General features: G+C 49.0%; 1 long non-coding RNA gene across 2 annotated transcripts; it reads left to right on the forward strand.

The window, feature by feature from the left end:
• The first annotated feature begins 620 nt into the window (after positions 1–620).
• LOC124096578 (uncharacterized) lies at positions 621–13,660 on the forward strand. 2 transcript variants are annotated; one of them, XR_006852896.2, is made up of 3 exons: positions 621–3,268; positions 9,839–9,920; positions 10,564–13,660. It is a non-coding gene; the product is annotated as an uncharacterized LOC124096578 (long non-coding RNA). The 2 variants fall into 2 exon arrangements; XR_006852895.2 differs by having other exon boundaries at positions 9,839–13,660.
• The last annotated feature ends 10,871 nt before the right edge of the window (positions 13,661–24,531 follow it).

The following is a 24,531-nucleotide window of genomic DNA, read 5'->3' on the forward strand; positions in this document are numbered from 1 at the left end:
GAGGCCTTCTCCTGGCTTTGGAAGTGGTTGCAGGACATTTCGTTCTTTTTAAAGTGGTCAGCAAAGTGTCATCCATGTAAACCTTGTGTCCTTCTCACACTACCTAATTAGAAAGTCTCTCCATGACAGACACTGATCAGAAAACTCTCTGCTGCTTATTTCCTGGAGAATTCATTTTGCATGAGGACACGGCTACATTTCAGTGAATCCTGATATCTTCGTTTCCAGCAACAGTACATGACTGAAGAACAGCATTAAGGTACAAACTTGTGGAGAATTCTGCCAGGCAGGAAAGGCAGACAGTTGAGAATGTTTTAGCCAATGGGGCTATTTCTCAGACCTGACTCAAAACACCTGGTGAATGAAAACTCTTTCAATTAAAATGTAAAGGCATTTTTTTTTTTTTTTTTTTTTTTTTTTTTTTTTTTTTTTTAAAGATAGAGTGAGAGAGGGAGGGAGAGAGAGAGAGAGAAAGAATTTTTAATATTTATTTTTTAGTTTTCGGCGGACACAACATCTTTGTTTGTATGTGGTGCTGAGGATCGAACCCGGGCCGCACGCATGCCAGGCGAGTGCGCTACCCTTGAGCCACATCCCCAGCCCCTAAAGGCATTTTTAATGGATTCTACTTTACACAAAGTCGAGAGAGAGCCCACCTCTCTTCTGCTCAGATTTTAAGTGACTCAGCCTATCAGGCAAGACCCTGCAGACTATTTCAGGCATTTCTATTCACTATTGGGCTTGCCTGCCTAAAGAATCCAAAGAATACCACCCTTACTTTGTATTTTTTAAGGTCACTGAGAAACATGCATAAAATACAAGTGACCATCCTAAATACAAGAGAAAAAAGGATTCCTTTCCATGGGCCACGTGGCTCCCAGTTTTCCCGTCCTCTGTATTTAAAGTTAGCAAAGCCAAAGGTTGTTAAGGAAGAAGGCTGGTTTCTACTTTAGAAAGACTGGATTTGATGAATTTGAGATGAGATAAAAAGACATTTCTCAGTCATTTTCCTAAAAATGTAGCCCTGGGGTTGACCTTCTCCCTCCAGTGACAGCATTTTATAAAATGAAGCAAGACTGCTGGCTTGGGGCCAGGAAGAGGGCTGTAGGGGGTGTCTGCTGCTGTAGGTGCCCCAGCACATGATGTGCAGTCACAGCCCCACTCCCACATCTGCCTGTTTATGTAAATAAAATTTTCCTGGAACACACCCAGGCCCACCTGTTCATTGTCTATGGCTATTTTCAACAAGAATTGAGTACTTGGCGACAAAGATCAGGTGGCCTAAAAAGTTTAGAGTGTTGCCATCTAGCCCTTGACAGAAGTTTTCTAACTCCTGCCTGAGGAGTTAGAAATTGCTTCCTTATGATGTAATCTCTGATGTCCAGCTACCCGACTGGCCACTGATCAGCATGAGGTCCCTTGTGATTTCTCTAGACTGGCTCACTAGGACCCACCTGCTGAGAAGGGTGGTGGCATGCACCCATCCCTCTGGCTCCTTCAGGGCCCAAGTCTCATGGGAGTGGCTCCAGGAAAGGACCATGCATATACATGGGCAGGTATCTCTCTCAACTGCTGAGGGAGTCAGTATTATCACCATCTATAAATGAAGCTCAGTTAACAGGTGGCCACAGTCAAGCAGCTGGAGTGCCTGGAGGCGGTCCCAAGCTCCACTCCTTTCCCCCTTGCTTCCCATCTCTGGCAAGGGTGTTTAGAATCCTCCAAGTGGATTTGCTAGAGGCAAAAAGCAAAAACCAAGGTGTAGTGACAGTGTTAGCTAGAGTGGCTCCAATAGGTGCTGAGAGATGAGCCACTGCCATTCCCAAAGCTCAGACCCCAAGCAGCAAGCAGAGCAGCGCAGCAGCATTTGAATGAGCTAACATGGGTGTCCTGTGGGATCCTGTCCTCCTACCTGTTTATGAATCTTTTCCCTTTGGACAATTCTAAGGTAAAAGCCATCAGTGAATGGCAGGTAAGTTCAACTCCTAGAGCTGTTTCATTATCAAAACTCGTTTAAGCAAATTTCAGTTTTATTCCAACACCCTCAAACCTGTTCTGCTATGAGACCCTCACTTAATTCCAATCTTATTCTGCCATCATTTGTAGCCAAAACACTTCAGGCAAGCTAGAATACGAAAAATCATCATGCTCTCAACCAGTGGCATGCATTACTATTGCAGAAGAGAATCTAATAGATGTCTTACTTGGGAAAAGAATCCTGGGTCAGGGAATCCTCTACTCCTGGTGACTAAGACCTCAAACAATCTTACAGAGCTGAACCAGGAAATGGAACAGAATAATCAGAAGTGAAGAATGGAAAGTTTGCAATATAAGAAAATGGAAGAAGTTCAAGAAGGAAATTGGCAAACCATAAGTTTGCAGAGGAATGTTGTGGGAGGGAAGCCTAAGAAATTATTTCTTAAGAATGATTGGGGGTAATAACTTGGATGGTTTTCCTAAAAGCTACCTGTCCAACAACATAATTCCTTCCTACAGATTTTTGCTTCCCAGTGTTTTACAGGAATGTCTGTCAATCAGAAATATAAAAATTGAGTGTCAGCCCCTTGCTTCTCTGATCTTTGCTGAGTGTAGACCAAGGAAAATACACCTTCCCTATTAGGCAGCTAGAAAGCTGCCTGGAGGACAGGATCCCACAGGACTCCCATGTTAGCTCACTCAAATGCTGCTGCGCTGCTCTGCTTGCTGCTTGGGGTCTGAGCTTTGGGAATGGCAGTGGCTCATCTCTCAGCACCTATTGGAGCCACTCTAGCTAACACTGTCACTACACCTTGGTTTTTGCTTTTTGCCTCTAGCAAATCCACTTGGAGGATTCTAAACACCCTTGCCAGAGATGGGAAGCAAGGGGGAAAGGAGTGGAGCTTGGGACCGCCTCCAGGCACTCCAGCTGCTTGACTGTGGCCACCTGTTAACTGAGCTTCATTTATAGATGGTGATAATACTGACTCCCTCAGCAGTTGAGAGACAGATACCTGCAAGATCTTCTCTCATCCTTGGCAGTTTTTCAGGGACATGTGCAATCTGTCAACTGGGCTTCTCCTGGGAAGGGGGATGAGATCTCATTGTTCCCTTTCATTCAGGACAGGGGTTCTTGCTGAAGTGTCCAGAGATGAGCAGGAACAGGGAATGGAATGAGTGGAAGTGGGAAGGAAAGAGAAGAAAGAAGCACAGATTGATTCCTGCAGCCTCTGAAACGCTCCCTCTGGGACTGATTTCTGAAAATGTTTTTGGACAGAAAGAAATCTGGATGCAGGTGGGTCACCATCTCACCCCCACTCCCTGTCCTGGGGATGAACGCAGGCCTGCCCTACTGCTGAGCTACATCCACAGCCCTTTTAAATTTTTAGTTCAAGACAGGTTCTCCCTAAGTTGCTTAGCTTCTTGCAAAGTTGATGAGGTCACCTTGAACTTAATGATCCTCCTGCCTCAGCCTCCTGAGTCACTGGGGTTTACAGGTGTGTGTCACAATGCCTGGCAAGGGCAGCACTGTCTGTGTCCTTGAGGCATCTCCAGAAACTGGCTCTGTCCACTTTCAGCACTTCTTTTCCTGAAAATCCCACTGTCCAAGGTCCCTTCAAACCCCTATTCCCATTTTTAGGGACCACCAAACTCAAAGTATTTATTGAGCTCCCCACATCTTCAAAGGACCCCTCACCCTGTGGGTGGTACTCAGAGGCAGAGATGAGCAAGATGGTCAGGAATGTGCAGTACACCTGACTTGGAGGAGTTGGGAAAAGAGCACCAAAAGTAGCAAATAGGTGGTGGGAGAAGACTCGGCCACAAGTAAGAGGGAGGCGGGAGGGGAAAGCTGGGGTGGCAGAGGAGAAGCTTCCAGGCAGAATGGACTAAATGGCAAGTGGAGCAAGTGAGAGTGCTGCTTTGGGGCCAGTGTGATCTCAGCAGGCTCTGGCCAAGGAGAGCTTGGAGATGCTGCAAGGAGGCTAGGGATGGGGCCTTCCACCCCAAGTGCTGTTTCGAGGGTCCCTCTGTGATTGCTTGGGACTTCTCCAGGGTAGGCAGGTTCTGAAGGACAGCAAGAGCCATGTGCTCAGCCTTGGTGTCTTGAGGACACGGCACCAGCTAGCTGCACAGGCCACATCTGTCCCCAGAGTGATCGAAGGTAAACACCTCCCTTAGCCTAAGGCTGGCATGGAAGAGTCACGTGCTGTCACAATGGGAGGCAAGGCTTCCTGAAGGAGTTGTAACTAAATCCTAAAGCCTGGAATTTATTGGATGGAAGAGAAGGGAAGGGCCCTCCAGCTGAGGGCCTGCCAGGCAGGGCACAGGCAGGAGCATGCATGAGCTGCTGGGACCCCGTCTTCTCCTCCTCCTGTCTCCTCCTGCTCTGTGTATTTCCTGGAGACAGGAGCAGCAGGGTTCAGCCTCAACTTTCCCAGGCCTCAGAGGGAGAGTGATAGGTCAATCTCCAAGGTCCAAGCCGGGCATGTCCTGGGCTTCCCTCCCCCTCTGCCTTCCCACTGATCCCCAAGGGCTACTGGCGTTGGGAGGAAACAGAGGAGAAGGGAAATTCACCTCTGATCAAGGATGCACAAAGCTCAGCCTCTCAGCAGTGGATATAGGCATTGATCGATGGTTCAAGACAGCAAAACCAGGACGGTCTCCATTATAGAGTCACTACGCAGCAAGAGGAGGAAGGAGCAGGTTGACTCACTGCAGGCTTTGAGGGGAGGCTTGGAACGAGCATGGCCATGAAAGGTGAGCAGAATTAGGACCCTCAGGGCTGAGTGTGAGACAGACAGACACTCCACAGCAAGAGGCACGCCATGGACATGTGAAAATGACCCCAGAGCCTACAGCCAGTAGCTGGCTCCCTTTCTCAGCACTGTCGGAACCAGTCCTCTGGGTGGGCGGGCCTGTTGCTTGGAAGCACACAGAGCCCTGCAGGGCCCAGGCCTGCATGCATTGCACTGTGCAGGCCGGGGGACTGGGCAAGGCCTAGTTAGCTGTTCCAGGTTACAAAAAGTTGTCCTCAGAGCAGTATGACTGGACAAGGTGGCAGAGACAGATGAGACCCCAAAGAAAGGAAAGGAGCTGCCAGCCCTGCTTATGCTGAGCTGCAGACCACCACTGACCCCTCTCCAGCCCTAGAGAGGGAAGCACAGGCCTGGGAGGCAAGGTCTCGGCCCACGCTGCTCACACTGCGCAGCTAGCTGTGCTGTCTGGTCCTAACACCAGGGGTGCCTTTCTCACTGATCTCCTGTCACATGTTGTCCTGGCCACACCTCTGATGAGACTCCCACTATGCTTAGAATAAAATCCCTTTCCATGGTTTGTCGGCAGCGGGGCCGTTCAGGATCTTGCTCCTTGCTTCCTGTCTCTGTCCACATCTCCTGTGGCTTCCTCCTGTCCTCAGATCCCAGAAGGTTGTAGCACATAGAAGGCACTCGATAAATATGTCTAACATGTATATTAGATAAATGGATGCAAGTTAAGGGAGGTTGGGCCTGGTGGGAGGGCAAGGACAGGGGCCTGCTAGAGAGGTGTACCTGCTGGGGCTGGCAGCCAGCATAGGCCTGCCTGCTCACACGTGGCTCTGTCAGCCCATGATCTGTTTCCTCTGGTCTTTCCTCTGGGGCGGGAGATGGAGAGGAGCTGATACTGCTCCTGGGATAAGTAGGATTTGGAGACAGACAAAGCTTTCAAGAGGCTCCAGCACATTCTAGAAGACCTGTTCACCCCTGTGCTCTCTCCAGTGATGATGTGGAGGCCTCTTAGGAGAAGACGCACACATAATGGTGGTTTCTCAGGAATGCCTCTGGCTGCAATATGTCTTCCCCTTTGGACCCCACAAACTGTCCATACAACAGTGACAGCCCCCACATGCTTGATGTGATTGGCTGTTTGGGAAAAGCCAGAGAGGAGGCTGAATTTTGAGTCAAAATGGAGACAGCCTCAGCCCATATGATGAGGGATCAGCTATATGCATTTTGGCCCCAAGAAAGGGACTGCTAATGGGCCACAAGAGTGGCCCAGGGAGGGCCCAGCTTACAGAGGCTTAGAGGAGGGGCCTCAGGAGGGACAGCCCAAGGACTCACCCTGGGCCTTCTCCCTGACAGCTCTGAGAGTTGTCTTCTGTCTGCAGAAGCTTCTAGAAAATTTATCAACAGGTGTTCCAATCTTCCTTTTTTTTTTTTTTTCTTGGCACAGAACTACCCTGCTCGTTCTCATCATATTTATTTCCTTTAACAAATGTACGTGTTATTTTATTTAAGAAAACCTAATACCTGGAGTGTTTAGTGTAATAACATCTTCTGTTGTAGCTGATAAATACAGGACAAAGTATATTTACTTCGAAAAATGATGTGTCATGGTTTGGTGTTTTCATTTCTGAAATCTCTAATCAGATATGAAACCAAGAGGCAGCTTCTGTCCTGAAAAGCCAGGATTTCTGCTCCTGTGTGTGCATGTTTGGGGGCAGCAACTTAGGGGTGAACTCTGTTCCCATCACCCACAAGGTGGTCTGCTGACTCTGCCACTCAGCGTCCTTTCCGCAGCTCTGCAAGTGCCTGAGAGACTGTTCCCTGGAGCAGTAGAGCTGGGGCCCCAGGCCTGAGTTCCAGCTCTGCATCTGGCAGTTGATTCCTGACAACCCCAGGCCTCCATTTCCTGATCTGTAAAATGGATTTAATGACAGCTTAATGACCTGCCTTGTTGATCAAGCTGTAAAACCCTTAGAACAGAGCTTGGCACAAAGAATTTTGGCCCTGGTTATGGATGATACCAAAGCCCTACCACCTGTATAAGTTGAACTCAGTAAACCACAGGGAGAAATGAGTCTTTTCTGAGATGTCCCCAGAAGACTAGCCAGGCTCACAGTAGTCAGTAAGTATTTGCAGAAATAAGTAATTGGGAAGAGCAAAGGTTGTAATTCAGAGATGACAATTTAAAGTTAGAATATTATTTCCAAGAGGAAATTCCAACAAAATATGCCTCAGAAAAAAAAAAAAATAAAAGAAGGGGAAACCAAATGGTCTGAGAAGAGAAGGCATTCTCAAGCCTCCTGGAGACTGACCATGTATATGAGCTCACTAAAGGATCTGAGAAGTCCTGCAGTAAAGCACTGAACCATGTGTATCTCAGCCAACACAGCTGCCTCATTGTTTTCTCTCCTCCTTCCTCCTTCCTTCTTTTTCCTTCCTTATGCTGGAGTGCTTTGAAGTGGGAAGTCACCCAGGGAATCCTGGGTATAGGATGCCATTCTAAGCAGGGGACAGAGCAATGATGCCACTCACCAGGATTTCTGTAATGCTCAGCATGTGGCCCAGGGTCTCAGCCCTGCCAGAGGCTGCCACCCGAACTACAGGGACAGAGGTCTTCTTTCTAGAGCATAATATTGGTGTTCTCTTTGAATTGACCTGATCTTGGTCAACACAAAAGGATTTCATGTCTTTTCTCATAGAGAAACTCCGATATACGAAGCTAGGATTTATATCATCAAATAATTTTTTCCAAGCCTAGATGCTTCATTGAGAAAGAAAAACCCAAAACACTTCAGACAAACCAGAGCCACCCCAACTCAAAAACCCTGAGAAGGGAGCACGCTGAAGAGTCTCTTAGCCTTTTTGGGTTTCTGACTAGTTCATGTCACCACAGCTTTTCTTCTATTGCAGCTGCAAGGACAGCCTTGATATGGTCCCTTCAAAGTGGCACCCTGCCTCTGTATACACTCCTCCTGTAATGGGGTGCCCACTGCCTCCCAGGCTGCCCTTGGTAGTATTCCTAGCTCCCACCACCAGAAAGCGCTGTTGGTGACCGTGAGATGTCTCCAGGGACACCCACATGGAGTGGCTGTCCAGTGTAGTGGATGAAGCCTGGACTCAGGTGGCATTTCCTAGGATAGAATCCCACCCCATTGCTTACAGGCTATGCACAAATGGCTAACAGGCTGCCCCTCTCTCTGCCCCAGTTTGCTCATGTGCAAAATGAAGGACCATACATTGTGTTTATAGAGTGGTTGAGGGATGCGAGCCCTTACAGCCGTATCTGGCCCGAGGCACTGTGCAAGTGTGTGACGTTATTCTGTTCTTAACTGGGACTTCTTGGGGCACCTTTCAGTTCAGTCTTTTCCTGGATTTGCCACCAGTATGAACAAGTCTGGAGCTTGCTCTCCCCAGGCAGCTGTCAGAGCCCACTGCTGCTTCGACAGAACCCCCAAGACGGGGAACTTTGTAGAGTGGAGATTTATTTTGGTTTACGCTTCTGGAGGCTGGAAGGTCCAAGGCCAGGTGGCAGCATCTGGACACAAATGGAAGAGACAAGGCACAAGGGAAGCCTCGCTTAAAACAACTGGTGCCTGAGATTCCAATCCAGTTCCTCCCAGTGCCACGAGGAAAGCAGCGGGGGCCAGAATTAGAGGACTGTCCTCATAGGTGTGGACGCAGCCTTCAAAACATTCATCAGGCTTTTGTGGGGGGAAGTTTGGATGTTCCGAGATTAGTCTGCAAAACTGGAGCACGTTAGGCTGCTCAGGTTCGGGGTGCTCCCCTTTCAAGCAGAAGCTATTGGAAAATGTCAGCGCTTTATCTTTTGTCCTTATGTTTTCTTTGAATGAATAGTAGATGTTTGTGTGGGGGGGTTCTGAAACAGTAGCTGTTGGCTGAAAAATCAAATTCTGGTCTTCAGCACCTGCTCTGTTACTTGGTCAAGTGCTCTGGAGCCTAGGTCCTTGTCTTCCTGCCTCAGCGGTGGCTCTGTTTTCAATGATGAGGGCAGCAAAGGATGGCACTGGTTCCTGACGGTGGCAGAAGGACATTCATCACACAGACAGGCTGCAGTGGCCATCACTCATTCAAGCCATGGTCTCAGAGATTCTCAGGATCAGCTCCAGATACCACTGGTTGGTCTATGGTCTATTGAGAAATCCTGGCTGGCTTCAATTCAATAAATAAGCTACTGAGACCTCCAATAGCACTGCAGGCTGAAGCATTGTGAGCGAAGCTAAAGAGAAGATGGGCCCTGAGGTTTTCTAGGCAGTCAGGACTCTGCCTGCACTTGCAGGTGGGAGGGCGCTCCCTTTACTTGGCTTTGCCTCCAGACCCACCACGCCCCTCTGCATCTCCTCCTTTCCTTCCAGCCCTGAGCAACCTGGCAGCTGGCCACTCCCAGGTGAGATTCGCTGGGAGACTTGCTGGGTGAGAACTGGCCATGTGGAAGCCACTGGAGGCCATTAGACCATTAATGGTAAAGCAAGTCCAGACTAGCAGAGTGGCCTGACCTCACTGCCTGCTTCCCAGAGGGGGGAAGGTGGGTCTGAGTCAGCAGCCTCAGCAGTGAGCCATGAATGCTGCTGCCCTTGGAGACCTGGTGACATGCAGCCGAGTCCTGGGAAAACCTCTTTGTTCCCTGGGCCTGTCAAGCAATTGCCACTGTCTCTCTAGGCTCAACAGACTGTCCCATCTTAAGCTATAGGCTGTCCAGGCAGCTGGACATACTTTAGCAGTAATACAAATGGAAACACTGCCTGGCATTGTGCTGTCACTTCCCAGAAGCATCAAGGATGGCCAGTGACCTCAGAAGTTGTGGGGACAGGGCAGGACCTGCAGAGCCTCTGGAGAGACTCATCCCTGCTGACACCCACTTCAAATTGTGACTTCCAGAAGTGAGAGGGAGCACACTTCTGTTGTTTGAAGACCCCAAGTTGTGTGGCAACTTGTCATGTTGCCCTAGGAAGCTAAACTGTTGACCAAACATGAGGACCCAGAATTCCTCAGGGATGTGGAGTTGTAGGATAATGTCCCTGCTCTTCTTCGTGTGACAGAATTCTCACACCTCGCTGCTGTGCTCTTGCTCTTGTTTTATTTAGACTCTGTTGTCTCAGGCAAGGACCCATGTGTTTGTTGGGAGGGGGAGAGCTGGGATGGAGCCAAGGATCCTGTGCACGTGAGGTAAGTGCTCTACCACTGAGCAAACCCCAGCCCACATTTTGGCTTCCACTCTTGCCTCTGGACCCAGACCAGACTTACCCCATGAGGCACTGGGCCTTCTGCTCTCATTGCCATTCTCAACCCATCCAGAACTTTTTTGGTGTTTCTTTTTGCTGGCTGCTGCTGACCAGAGAGAATTATAGGCATCAACAATCCCTAGACTCTACTGTCTAAACTGTGCTATCCTAGGAGAGTATAGTTTGTCAGACTGTCTAGAGCCATGCGAGTGGTTGGGGGAGATTCAAGAGTCAGGGATTCTCCATAGTTTTGGCTTCCTGAGCTTCTAGAGCCAAGAATGCCTTTTCAATATTATATACCTCTACCTGTGTTCCTTGGGACTACAGTGTCCTGTGAAATATTACCAAACATTTGTTGAAACACCGTGAGCAGGTAAGACTGAAAACTACCCAAATGAATGGAGTTCAACCAGCTTATTCTGTGCAGAACTTGATGGGGCCTTTAGTGCACATACAAGTTGTGCCCCCAGTATTCAGGGACCCTGAATCCAACTGATCACAGTTTTCTGTTATTTTGCCCACTTCTATTTGCCTCTGCCTTGATGAGCTTCAGCAATGAAGATATCCCTCCCTTCTTTCTCATCCAGCCTTTAAGAAAACCACCCTGCCCCTCCCATCATTCCTGTACATCAGTGGAACAACACGGCTTCCGGCCCAGGACCCTTTACCAGGTCTCTGCCTCGGGCACGAGTTCACTTGTGAGTGGTATAAATGACTACATAATCCAGGGCCAGGCCATGACTCCCTCTCAACAAGCTGTCATTTCTATCCCACAGTGCAGAGGTCCTGAAATCCTTGTGTGTGGACTTGCAGAGCCACCCCGTGACACTCTTATTGTCTGATACTCCTTTACTCTTGCTGTCTGATGCCCCTTTCCTGCTGTAGGTGCCTGGGGAACATGGACACATCTGAATGCATGGCACTCACCCCATCTCACACCCCAACCCTCAGAAGCTCCCAGCTTAATGCAAGACTTTCCTCTACAAAATAATGGACCGTTCACTGGGCTAGCCTCCACTGGACTCAAGGCCCAGTGGGCCTCCCCATGGTGGCATCTCCAGCATTTTCCACAGTGCTGGGTGTTTCCAGGTTTTCACACACCTGCTTCTTGATTTGCTGATTCAAGGCCCAGGACACTCAGGCCAGGTGGTGACTAGAGGGTGAGGTGCCTCTAGGATGAGACCACTGGGTCCAGGCCTCCCTGATTCTTGTGCTCTTGGCTTCTTTCCTTAGTATCCATGGTGTTTGGTATTAGCCCAGTTACAATATTTTTCTTTTCCCATGGGCATATATTGTTTTATATTTAGCCTTCTCTAACCCTAATATAACTTATATGTCTTCTAATTACCATCATTTTTTAAAATCTGTCTTTCAATCAGAGCATTAGTCCATTTATATATAACAATATTTACTATATGAGTTAAATCTACTATCTTATCATTTGCTGTCCATTTACCCCACCTGTTTTATGTCTCTTTCTCTCCCCTCTTATCTTCTTTAATTAGTATTTTATTACTCCATTTCCCCCCATTATGTCGTTGTTAATAAATTCTTTACTACCCATTTAGTGATTATCTGAACAATTACATCATTTGACCCTGAATTGTTATTGATGTTTAATATAAATTATTACTCCTACCAGCTTCCAGACAGTGAAAAGGAGCTAGACCATTTTAATTCTGCCTAACCCGCTTCTGACTTACATACAACTGTTATCACCTATAAGTAATATGACAAGGCATATTACTAATATCCCATGTGGCTAATATCCATTTAAACTTGTTTATGTCAACTCACATTTCCATTGCCCCTTGGTCCTTCCTGCCAACTGGGATAATTTTCTCTCAGTCGGAAAAACAATGTTCAGTATTTTCTTTGGTACAAGTCTACTGGTAAAGAATTCTCTCAGTTTTCTTGTCTTTACTGTCTTTGTTTTGCTTTCATTTTTTTTAACTAGAAATTTTCAAGCATTCAGAAGCAGGGGAAATAATGTAACTGACTTCTAAATACTTGTCACCAGTAAGCAATCATCTCACCTCCATGTGTTAAAGATATTTTCAGTGGGTAATCGAGGTTGACAATTATTTTCTTTCAACACTTTGAAGACATTCCATTGTCTTCCAGCTTCTGCTATTTCTATAGAGAAGTCAGCTGTCAGTTTAATGGATTCTCCTGTAAGTAGACCTAATCAATCATTTTGGATCATTTGATCAATCATGTCTGGTGTTTTATACACTGTGAGGCTCTGAATCCTCCAGAGAGGACTGATTTATGTCTATTGCAGGCAGCTAAACAAACCAGATGCATTAGCAACTCCAGGTTACCCTGATGCAATTGGGAACAGAGATGATTCAAAACTAGGCTTCCTTCCTTACAAGGTTTGGTCTTTTTCTGATGCACTATTATTTTTCAAGTATAGCCCTTTGGGGTGCCCTAGCCCTTTTGTCTACAGAAGGCTCCACTTAGGTTCTCAGCCTCTCCTTCAGTAGTTTTAAACCAAAGAAAACACATCTGGGCGCTTCTTGAAGAAGAAGCTAAGACTGAGGAAGCCCTGGTGTCCTCCTACCCGGGCTAGACTGCTCCGTGCTCTGCTGGAGCTGCCATGTGAGTGCTCTCCTCTGGTTCGTGGCAGAGAGCAAGGCCTCTACAGATCTTCCACAGGTCTCATGGCGCTTCTCCACTGATGAGCAAAGTAACAATCACACTGTATAACTGAGAACTGGTGACAACCCATGACACTGAGGCCCACAGCTTTTTATCCCTACACGTTTGCTTTTAGAACATTTAAAAAAAATAAGAACATGAAGCATTGCTGTATTTTTGGCTGATTGGCTAGTGCAGTTTGGTGGGCTCCTGGGATGGAATGAATGTACCATCACCTTCCATATCTGTGGGTTCTGAAGCTGAGGGTTCAACCAGCCCCAGATGGAAAGTATTTAGAAAGCATGTTCTGCTGTTGCTTGAAGTGTACTATATAGTTAGGCCCATGATGGCTGAATCTGTACCAAATACATACAGATTTTCTTTTTCAAGTCACTGTTCTCTAAACAATAGAGTATGATGACTATTTGCATAGCACTTACATTGCGTTAGGTATTGCAGGCCTTGTAGAGATGGCTCAAAGGGCACAGGAGGAGGCACATAGATGATATGCAAATAACACACCATTTTATGTAAGGACCTGAGCATCCACGATTTTGGTATTGGGGTCCTGAAACCAATCCCCTGTGGATTTGCAGGTTTGAGTCACAAACAGCCCATGAGCTATGTGACCTATGTCAACAGCTCAATTATAGTCTAGATCAGGTTCAAATGGACCCCCAAATTTCCTTTTATGGATGACTGTGATCCAAAGGCTCCAGAGGAAATAGAAAGTCAGTTTCTGGGTTGGGGGCAGCTCTAGGGGAGTAAAGGGACAGTCCCAGGGGTGTGGGCTCCAGAGGAAAGTCAGTAGCAGCTACTCAGCTCCACTGTTAGCACAGAACAATGGGGACTCCAGGTGTCAGATCTTTTAAACTTTGAAAAGGAGCTGAAAGTTCAAAAACTATGTTATACCCAGATTTTAAAATGTTGGTGTAACTAAAACAAATCCAGGGCAAGTGTAACAAAATACATCTTTGGGCCAAAATCGGCCCTCACATCACAGTTTGTGACTTCCTTAATAATAAAAGTAAGAAAACATCAGCTTTGCTTCCTTTTTCATTCCCTGTGTTGATACACTGAGAAAGCTGAGATGAGTCAACCCTCGGGGGGCATCTTGGTCTCGCTGTGCTACAGGCCACACCAACACACAAGGGCTTCTATTCCTGCTCACCTGAATTGTACACGCACATTATAAAGACAGTCACCAGAGCGTAGCACCATGTCTGGCGGGAGTCTTGCGAGCGGGACCTGCACCCTGACCCACAGGTCTCCACTCTCCTTACTTTCCACCAGTGAGTGACAAAGGGCTGACTTGCCCCTAAGGGCTGTCCTACTTGTCCAAGTCCCCGTGGCCAAGTGAGGACTGTCTTCCCAGCAAGAGGTCCGCAGGCATCCTGGCCCACTCTCCAGGCCATCACAGGGATAAAGGAAAGGGCAGTGGCATCAAGGCCTGAGGGCACCACCTTCTATCCTTCGCTAGCTGGACTATTCCATCTCCATCCCCTCTCTCTTAAGAACATGGTGACATCCGCGCTGATGAGAAGCAAATTTCTGCAAGCAGCTAGTCGGCCATGAAGTGCTGGTGGGGGGAGGCTGTCAGGTCAGTGTCCTGGGTATCTGGTGGCCCCAGACCTCTGTGTCTAGCTCCCCATCCGTCCTCTGCTCCTCCAGCAAACACCCAGCTGCTTTAAGCAGCCCTGGTCCTGGAGTCCTTATCCCCAGGGCAGGCCCTGTCCCTCCCTTCTTGCCTCCCTTCTCGGTGTCACTGGAGCCTTTGTGGAAAGTTCCGTCACCCCTCCCCATCACATGGAGCTCTGGGGTCATATCCAGTCCAGGACACAGGGCTGGCACTGGGCTCTGCATGCTTATCAACATAATGGTCCTTGTCATTGATGTCAGCCCTTAAATACGTGTCAGTGAGGGCCACATCCTGCCCCTCTGCTTCCCTCCAGGGTCCAGAACACTCCGGCTCACTGGGCTCACCGTGCTCACCATGCTCTTCCCTCGGGCTCCATCCACTCAGGACTCATTGTTCCCCCCCTTGCTCCTGCCCTGAGCACCCAGGTCTCCCTGCCCTGCCCTCCTGGTCTGTGGGACCTTGCCATCTCTGTAGGTACAGAATGAATCTCCACACGTAGGACCTAGAACACTGCTACAGTCTATGGTGGTCATATTTTATTAAGAAAAATCCTGCCAGTGATCTGCTACGGTGCAGGGTTGGCTTGGAGGTGTGGGAGAGGCCCAGAGCATTAGGACGAAGTGGGCATTATGTGCACCTGGCATCTCCGCCTTCCTTCCCATTCTTTACCCTTTCTTTTCACTAATTGATTGAGGGCTCCACCAATCACCTGCCTAATTCACATCCAGAGGGAGGGTACCCTCCACTCTGAAGGGAAGGGAGGGAAAGTCCTCCTGTCTGACCACTTTGGGCTGGAACTCAGCATCTAAGTGTGGCAATCCCTCCCACCAGGCTCTTCCTAGGGCCTCCTTTCCAGCCACCACATCTGGAGCTGGCTCTTACCCGCTCACTGTAGCTTCTGCTATTCAGTCAGGGCCCTCATTCTCCAGAGGCTGAGCAAAGGGAGCCCTTGGACCCACCTGAGTGCAATTTGATACCCCTTACCTACAGCATCATTGAGTGCTGCCTAGGAAGTCTTCAAAGTGGCTGAGAAATTCCACTTCTAGATGTTTTTCTAGAGAACAAGGATGAGCACAAAAACTTAGCTGCAGAGATATAATTGTTGCAATTTTAAATACCCAAGAGTGCTTTAAAGCAATTCTAGTGCATGCCTGCAGTGGAATCCTGTGCTAAGGAAGATATCCGTGCAAATGATGTTGATTTGGAAGGGTCACCTCCAACCTGGATGTCCTCAAAGTCTCCTGACAGGTTGCCATACATCCCTCTGTTCTTCCTAGGTCACTTATACCTTTTGGTGGGTAAGCAGAGCCTAAATCATACCACCAGCATCTGAAAATCCCATAATACGTTCCCTCGGTGTTTAGATAATAAAGCATGAGTTCCATCCCTGGACCACCAGCCTACACCAGGTCAAGGCTCTGGACTCCCCACAACTGGAAGCTTCTCCTTCCAGGGGTCCCACAGGAGCACAGAAGCCTCAACCAGGTGCCCTGAGCTTATCACAGCCCCACCAGTGCCCCTTCCCACCCACCCTTTCTCAGGTCCTGGGACTAGTCCAGTGGTCCCACTGAATGGGGGCACCTTCTCTCTGATAACTTCTAGTGGCCTTCATTCCTCAGAGAGGCTTCCCTTGACCTTCCTATTTAAATGTGGCCGCTCTCATCATTCCACATTGTGCCTTCTTCTTTCTTTGTCTTCCTTTTCTATTTAATAGTCCAGTAAATCTGTGAAGGCAGCACCCTTGTGGGCTTTGCTTACAGGTCCCTATGTCCAGTACTAAACATTCTACACGTTTCTTTCACATGTAATTGGTGCTCAATAAAACGTTAGAAGAAAGAATGTCCATGCAGCCTGCTTGATTAAAAGATAAAATTTCAAAACAATATGTGGAATCGTGACATGTAGAACAGTAAGATGCAACAGAATATTATATCACATTCACTGACATTAAAAATCCAGATGGCTTCACGATCAACTCTCAGTGGTTATGGTAGGATTGCAGATGATTTAAAATGTTCACCTTATCTGTATGTCCTATATTTTGCAAATGTTAACTATGTTTTATTATGTTCCATAATAAAAAATTAAAAGTCATGCTTGTTCTAGTTGTAAAAAGTCTCAGCCACACATCCCCCGAGCTCTGTGAAGTCTTTTATCCAAGTTCTGCCTGCAATTCCCCTGGAAAGGTGGGGCTGGAGGCCTCCTTCCCACCCCTACCCCCAGCCACAGGACCACCTGTCTCATAAGGTGTGTATGAAACCTCCTAGAACCTGAGTGATGCCTTGGACTATGCTTTGTGCCCAGGTGTTTCCGCCAGCACTGGACAGCAGAGGGCAGCAGAGAACAGAAAATGGATCTTGACGAGGTCCCCTTTCACCCTGTGGCAGATCTCAGGTTCACTGAGCTGTTTGAACAACACCTGTTTGACACCTCCGCCCTCCAAAGCCATTAGCCCACGCAACAAGAAATTTCCTAATCCATTTGCATTCTCTTTGTGACCAGGAAGGTGAATTGATGCTTTACATTGACGTTTATTTCTTAGAGTCAGATAATTTAAGTCACCTGTATTGCCCCTGTGCCTCAATGGAAGAAGCCCCTAGTCACAGGCTGGTGGCAGGCTCAGGCTCCCTTCCATGGTGCCCTGGGGGCTTCAGAGAATTGCAGGACGCATGAAGAATGTGAGTGGTTTCTAGAGTTGGACCCAATAAGTGTAGATTCTCCCTCATGTGCTGTTGGGAAAGGGAGTTCCCTACAAATATGGGACCTGGTGTTCCCATACCTACATTTGGAGAAGCAGGAAACTTCCGGTCTGTGCTCTCCAGCAATGTTCAAACACAGAGCCCCGTCTTCTTTTCCACGGTCAGCACCCACGCCTCTCCCAGAGCTGTGGTTGGCACGCTTCTGAGTCACCAGTCTGGCAAAACCCGCAGCTCCCCAGGCCCACCTCCAGCCGCCATCCGGTCTCCGGGTGGCCCTGGAATCTGCACGTTAAACAGGCTCCCTGAGATGCTGTGGCTGGAGTCCCCCAACCTCACCTCCCACAGCTGGTGGACGGTTAAGTCTGGAGGTAAGAAGGACCACGGTGATGGAAATTCAGTCTCTGCTCAGAACCATGGGGAGGGTCCTGGGATTCTGGTACCTTCTGTCTCCTCAGAAGTCAACGTGATGAACTGTTAGAGAAAACATGTCAGTTTTCTACCTTGATGACAGCTTCCTTGTCTCTGGGAGGCCAGGAGTGAACTCAGGACTTTCCAGAGTTGCCATCAGAACAGGTCAGTGCAGACAGCCAGGCTGCAGCCCAGCCCTTCCAAGTTCACTGCAGCTCTTTATTGCACTGGAGAGGCCTTGCACACGTGTGTGCCCCATGTGTGCAGATCCACCAGCCCCAAGTGTCCAAGTTCCGTTGGTGTCCCCGCTCCAGCACACTCACATTCAGCTGAGCAGGAGAATGACTGGATCAGGGACAGGCCCAACAGACCTGGGGGTGGGTTCAGGAGTCCAGATGCCCCACAGTGAACTCTACAAAGACAGGGGGCAGGATCCAGGTGGGTGCATCCCCTGCCCCAGGGACCCCGAGAGACAGGGCACAGTCCTGTGAGGCAGTGCCAGCCCCGCTCCTGGGTGCTGGACAGGGAAGGGTGCTCAGCATAGCAGAGCTGGCTCCTGTCCTCCGAAGACCTGGAAGCTCTGTGCTGACCTTGTGCCCCTCGCAGGGCCAGCAACACTGTCCCATTCCAGCACACCCAGGGACCCTCTCTTGGCAGATCACCCAACTGTGTCCCACCTGCAGAAGCAGGCTGGAGCCACAGCTGCCTCCTGCAGGTGGGGGTCTCAAAAATAGATGCAGTGTCTGGAAGGCCACTAGGGCCTCAGGGAATCCTAGGAGGGGGCAGGACTGGGTAGGGTAATTGAGTGGTCACCATTCCCTGACCTCACCCTGGTGACGGGTTCAGAAGCCCCTCGGTGGGAAGGCCAGAGCCACCTCCCATTTCCACAGAGCAAACCAGCAGAGGAGCCTCCACGGCAGAGCCTGTGCCTGGCTTCGCCTCCCTGCAGGCCAGGCCTGGGCTGCCTGGCCCCTGCAGGAGGTGTAGCCCCTGGGTTGTGAAGGCCCTCAAGGGCCAGAGCCTGGCTGTGGGGCTTCCTCCTGTCAGGGCCTGCGGAGCCAGCAGCCATCCAGGGTGAGCACCTGCATGCAGGTGAGGCTGCGGGCGGGGTGCAGCTCTGTCTAAGGGGGAAGGCTGTGTGGGAGAGGAGAGCTGCTCCAAGGCCACTTTCTGGCTCCACGCCAGCCTTCAGAATCAGAATCTACATGTTAGCAAGAACTCCTCCCCTACCTTCCAGAGCATCTAACACACACTGAAGTTATGTGTGAGAAGCAAGTTTGGAAACCTTTTTCTTTTTTCACTCATGCAGTCAACAGATATCTGGCATCGTAGGAGGCAGGTTCCCCTCCAGCCCAAGTCTCAACCCCAATTTCACTTCCTTAGGGCACCTTTTCCAAAATGGCTGTATGTTCATGCCCTCTCCACCGCATCCTCTCACTGAGCTTGTTCTTGACCTTTAGCATTGGAAAAATTAGTTTTTTTGTGTATTTATGTTATATGTTTATTTTACTCATTGGGGTGTCTCCCCCTCTAGAATAGAAGCCCCTCCCCGAGACTCACAGTGTTGAGGTCACCCCTTTATCCCCAGCATTGCTGCTCTGTAACGTGCTCAATGAATATTTGTTGAATACTAAATGAGGCTACTCCCACTAGGAATTCACTGTCTCTTCCATAACGGGACACCAGGCAGGCTCCTGTTGGAGAAAGAGGGCCTTTGCAATTCAGGGAGGTGTAGGGGGCAGGAGCCTCCAACCTCTGAGACCCTGCAGGCTGGCCGCCCACCCCTCTCTGTCTTTCCTGTGAAAGGCAGAAAAACAGCAGAAGGCAGAGAGCTCACAGCCAGGGCGTCCTCCTCACTTGGGAGGCTGCGGGGCTCCACATACTTCCTGGAGCCTGGTCTGGACAGGTAGAAGGAAGGGGCCCTGCCGGCTCCCAGGCTGGGCCAGCCTGAGCCCTGCGGTCTGGCAGTTTGCAGGAACCTCGCGGCTTGTTGGTGCTTGCTTTTCTGGCACACCATGAATTGGTTTTTGCCTGTCTTGTTAGGAGATTAAGCTTTCTTTTAAAAAGATGAAATGAGTCTCTAGCAAAGGCTCCACTAGAGCTGACCCCCGAGGGGGTGGTGGCCATAACTGATGGGCACTACATTTGTCTAATTAATCTTCTTGTCAACAAAGTTGTTCTCCTTTGGTGCCAGCTCTGACATCACCCGACAGGCTCGCCACACTGCTTCATACCCAAATACAAAGGCCGCCTCGAAACTCACCAGCCACCCCCAAACGCTGCCTGTGGTGTGCCGCAGGCCTGGAAATGCCTGGACCAGAAAAGAGATGTCACATAGGCGCTGGCTCAGAAGGGGCCCTGGGGAATCCTGGCTCCAAGGAAGGGTGGACCAGGGCCTGGAGTGCCTGGGGCTCCTCACATTGAAGAGAGCCTGGTTCCCGCAGAGAACTCAGAGACTCTTACTGACCTTTGTTTTAATCAGGTTAAACACTGGGGGCTTCAGTGTTGCAAGAACATGGCTCTTGCCCAGGCTGGGTGGCAAAGTTGCAAAATCAGTTGCCTTCAGGGCCTGGGGAAGAGATGACCATGAGGTTGACCCAGGCTGTAGGGATTGGGGACACTGTGATCAAAGGGTGAGTTCAGATCCTGTAAGACGGAATTCAAATTTTTAAAATGACTGTGAAGACTGTTTGGGGGAGTTGGCGCCCCCTGGTGGCCATGTCAAGTTCTGTATGGGCTCCTTAAGGTCCAAAGTGGGTGACTGGCCTCCCAGACTGCTCTCACACAAACCCTTCCTTCTGACCTTGTTAGTAAGTCACCCTGTGACTCCCTCACTGTCCTTCACCACCCACACTCCTCCTATTTATTCTGCTCACCTGAGGCTTCTTGACCAAGGGTGTCTGTGGGTAAAGTCCCTCTTCTTTTTCCTTAGGGAAGAGAGTCTGTGAACCTGAATAGGGAAATACTGACATCATTTTCATTAACCTGTAACTGAAATCTAACATTTTATTCATTTATGAATCTAGGCAACATGCCCCAGTGCATTAGCAGCACCTGTAATTTTGCCCGACAGAAATCAGTTATTTTCTTATCATGTTACAGTTGATGCACTCATCTCAAAATATCATTTGGGCTCATTGATATTTTGAAGTGATTGTAGAGTGGTCTATTAAAGACCAGTCTGCAGATCTTGTTGCATCAAATATTAAAAATAATATGAATGACTATTTTACAATAAAGCAATATTTTGATAGCTGTATTTCAGCATAGGGGGCTTGCTCTGTACTCCTTGCTTTATTTCAAACATTCTGAGAAGGGGCCCAGGGGCTTCACCGGGCTGGCAAAGAGAATCACCCCCCCCCCCAAAAAAAAACCCCTAAGACTTCTGTTGTCCTCTTTCCTATCATCAGCACCCACCTTGAGACCTAGCACATAGTACACCTTTGTTGACTGAGTGAGCCACTGAACAAATCGAGACTTCAGTCTTCATTTTGACCTTGCTCGCGTTTGGGGAATCCATGCATCTCCTAAGAAGAAGGTTCCCAAGCTCCTTTGCCATCTGTGCTCTTTTCAGGAACAGCCCTGTGGCGCCCTAAAAAGCCTTGGGAATATCCCCCACTAAGAATTCAGGCCTGACAAAAGCGTCCCTGCTAAGCAGCACTCCACTGGCCCTTTGCTGTAGTCACATGAGCCATCAGCGTCCTGCGCTAGAGACAAGGGGTGTCCCCAAAGGGACTAAGCGGTCCTTTTGTTTCCCCCCAGCGATCACAGGCTGCCCTGGTCTTAGCCCAGGTAAGAGCCACAGCCCCGCCTGCCCTGCCCGCTCTGGCCACACGATGGCGCCGTGTGCCCGGCTGCACAGTCGGGGCGCGTCCTTCCTCAGGTCGCTCACTTGACTCCCGGCCCCGACCACAGGCTGGAAGTTAGATTCCAGGTTCGGTGCCCGGCTCCGCGGCCGCCGGGCTCCGGGCCTAGAAAGGGCGGTCGTGGGCCGCCTCGGGCCTCGCCGCAGCCCTCTGTGGCTAATCAGCCGCGGCCAGTTACTCATCAGCTAGCCATCGGTCACCCATCAGTTCCGTGGGGCTGGAAGCCATCCCGGGGCGAGGCGTGGGAACGCCGGCCACCGGGGACCCCGCTAGGCCCTGGCAGCGGGGGCATAAGGGAGCAGGTTTCCGATGGTCTGGGGTGAAGCCTCGGGAGCTGGCTTGCAGACCCTCCAATTCCCCATGCGCGCCCCTCCCCAGAGCCACCCTTAGCGGGGGGGGGGGTGGGGGTGGGGGGGCGCATGTGCGCCATCTGGAGTCAGAGGACCTGAGTTCTAATTGCATCCCGTCTTTCTGCCAGTGTTTTGTCTTTTGCAGATTTGGGTCAACAGGGGTCCTCGGCTGGCAGGGTGGAAGGACAGCTGTGCGCCACGGCTGTTCAGCACCAGGCCTGGCGCTCACTAAACAGCGCTGGGAGGGTCGTCCTTCTCTGCCCTGTGACTATGGTGAGGCGAACCTCGCAGTCCCTGCACTAAATTTAGGACGTTGTGGCCCCACACTTAGTCCATGGGATCGTCGCGGAACGGAATGGACACCCATAGGCCGCGCGCGGGACCTGGCACAACGCGCAGAGCCAATGCAGTTCATCTTTGTACTCTCCGTCGTGGACTGCGGTGGGCAGGTGCACCCCCGGACTCCCACTGCCTCTCTAGTAATGTCACAACCCCAGGTCGCAGAGGTCGATGCTAGGAGAGGGGGCTCATACCGGGCCGGCGACAGCCATTTTCTAAAATGGAGCTTGGACAGCTTAGAATGCGGCTCTTGGAAGGACACTCAAGGTGGCAAACACGCATCAGAAGACCTTGGAACACGGGGAGATCGACTCTTCCCAGGACGAAGCTGCTTAGCAGAGCCCAGAGGCTCAGCTGAAACCCAGCCGTGCTGCTTGGGAGAACTTGAGGCTCAGCCTTGCTCCTGGGCTGTCGGGTGCGCGTCCAAAGGCCGGACCCCTGCGCAGTGAGCGCCCGCGCCTCCCGCCTGTCCCTGTGCGCTGGGGCATGCAGGGCCCAGCCCGCCCTCTCTGAGCCACAAAGGGGCCAGGGTGTCGATAATTAAGAGACACACGTCAAGAATGTAAATTCCTGTAGTTCTCAGCTAGGAAGGGTTCGCTGGATGCCTGAGGACAATTGCAGGCTGAGGGAATCGGAGAGAGCCAGTGTTACCAAGTGTTATCAGTTTAATGAACTGCTTATGAAGTGCTAAATGAGCGCAAGTGTGAACGCAGCATCTGGGCCTGTGTTTTATTTGTAGACTCCAAATTGGGTGCTTAGTGTTTGGAAAATGCCAATTAATGGTGTAAAATCAGAATTTTTAATGGGCAGCAAGAAGATTCTTCTGTGATGGCTCCTTAAACTATTTAAAAATGTATTAAAAATACACACAGAAGCACACATTCACACACAAGCAATGCAAGCCACAAAGACTCAAAGGATTATTACTATTTAATTAAAGAAGCCAGAATTTGCTGCTCTGTGCCATGTGGTTGCACGACTTGGTATATTTCTTGCTGGAGGGGGGAATGAAAGCTTGAACTCAGAAGCAACCATCAACACAAATTTCCCAGAAGTTGTTCTAGGAAATTTGTCATTTCTACCCATTAATTCCAAGCCCAGAAAATAAACTGTCTTCGGGAACATTTACTGCGCTTTCATGAGAAAAATTTCCAAGCTAACCCTTGAAGCAATGGAAGCAAGTTGGATTTGAAACAAGTGGAAACATTGTGAAATTGCTTACTTTCTTCCAAAATTTGTTATTTTTCTTCCTTATGTCCTGTTAAATCAGTGCCACTCATTAGCGACCATATTTTGCATCGTACAGATTTTTTACTCCATGACTGCTTTCCAAATTAAACTTTTAATTTTCCAGGGAAAGTGTAACAAATGTTTAAATCGGTCAGAAGTTAAACTAATGAGAGGAAGGGAAGGAAGAAAAGCCCAACTTCCTTCTACCGTACAGACGTTGCTTTTTATCTGCTTTCATGCACTGGGGACACTTTTATCCCAGGTATCTTGAAAGGACTGTTCACACAGCAAGAAGGCTCAGGAGAACACAGAGCTGTCTGAACCTGGTGCCACTGAAGAGTTCTGACAAATTCTGGTTGAAGGGAAACAAAAGCAGAACCAGAAGATTTCATTGCAGGATTTGGAAGGGGCTGCCAGCCACCAGGGGTACTGTGGTAGAGTTGGGAGGGTGTCCAGTCTGGAAGCCTCGTTTTGCAGATGGTGCGGCAGAGTTCCAGGGTGGTACAGCAGCACACCCAGGGTAATTCAGTGATGAAGTTACAAGTAGGGCTTGTACCAGTGCTGAGAGCTCTTTAATGAGCAGCTACTAGTCTCCTTAATGGGAATTCCCCTGCCTCCATGCAATGAAGGTGACTGGTTGAAACTTTCTGATTTCTGGCCACTAGCAAATAATTCCCTTCCTAAGAAGAGGGTGACAATGCAAATTGATTTATTGAGGCCAGTATGAGTGGGGTGAGAGTAAGGGGACAGGTATCTAAAGAACAGTTTCCAGAAGAAAGTTGTAAACCTGGTAAGTCACTGCTCAGGTCAACAAGAATTATATTCGGACCATGCCGATAGTAGCCTGGATTATTCCTTTTAAGAAAATTTTGGTAGCTTGATCCAGTCCAGAATATTTTGAGAAAGTATGTTAAAAGTATTATATCACTGGGGAGAAAGAAGAAAAATAAAACGTATTATAAAACTTCAATGCCAAATTAAACCATGAACAGATGGGTCAATATAACAAATGTCTGAAACACAGGCCCTAATAGAGATGATATAGATAAAAAATTAGTACATGGTAAAGATCCATGAGGAAAAGGAGATTAGTCAATAAATGATGTTAGGACCAACCATGTGGAAAAAATTAGAGCTAATCCTTAGCTTTTCCCGTATACCAAAATAAATTCCACATGTATTTAGCTGTTATATGCAAAAAGTAGCATAAAAGTGGAAGACACAGGTAAACTTCAGATCCTGAGAGGGGGACTTTAGAAACAGACTTAAAAGTAAACGATTATTGAGTTTGACCACAGAAATATTCATGTGTCTAGATATCAGCAACACTAAGATGATGTTTATGACAAATTTCACAAAGAATTAATCTTATGTTTATGTA

The sequence above is a fragment of the Marmota monax genome, unplaced genomic scaffold, assembly GCF_021218885.2.
Source record: "Marmota monax isolate L192 unplaced genomic scaffold, Marmota_monax_Labrador192_F-V1.1 WCK01_AAM20220418_F8-fsc00004, whole genome shotgun sequence".
NCBI classification, from domain to species: Eukaryota; Metazoa; Chordata; class Mammalia; order Rodentia; family Sciuridae; genus Marmota; species Marmota monax.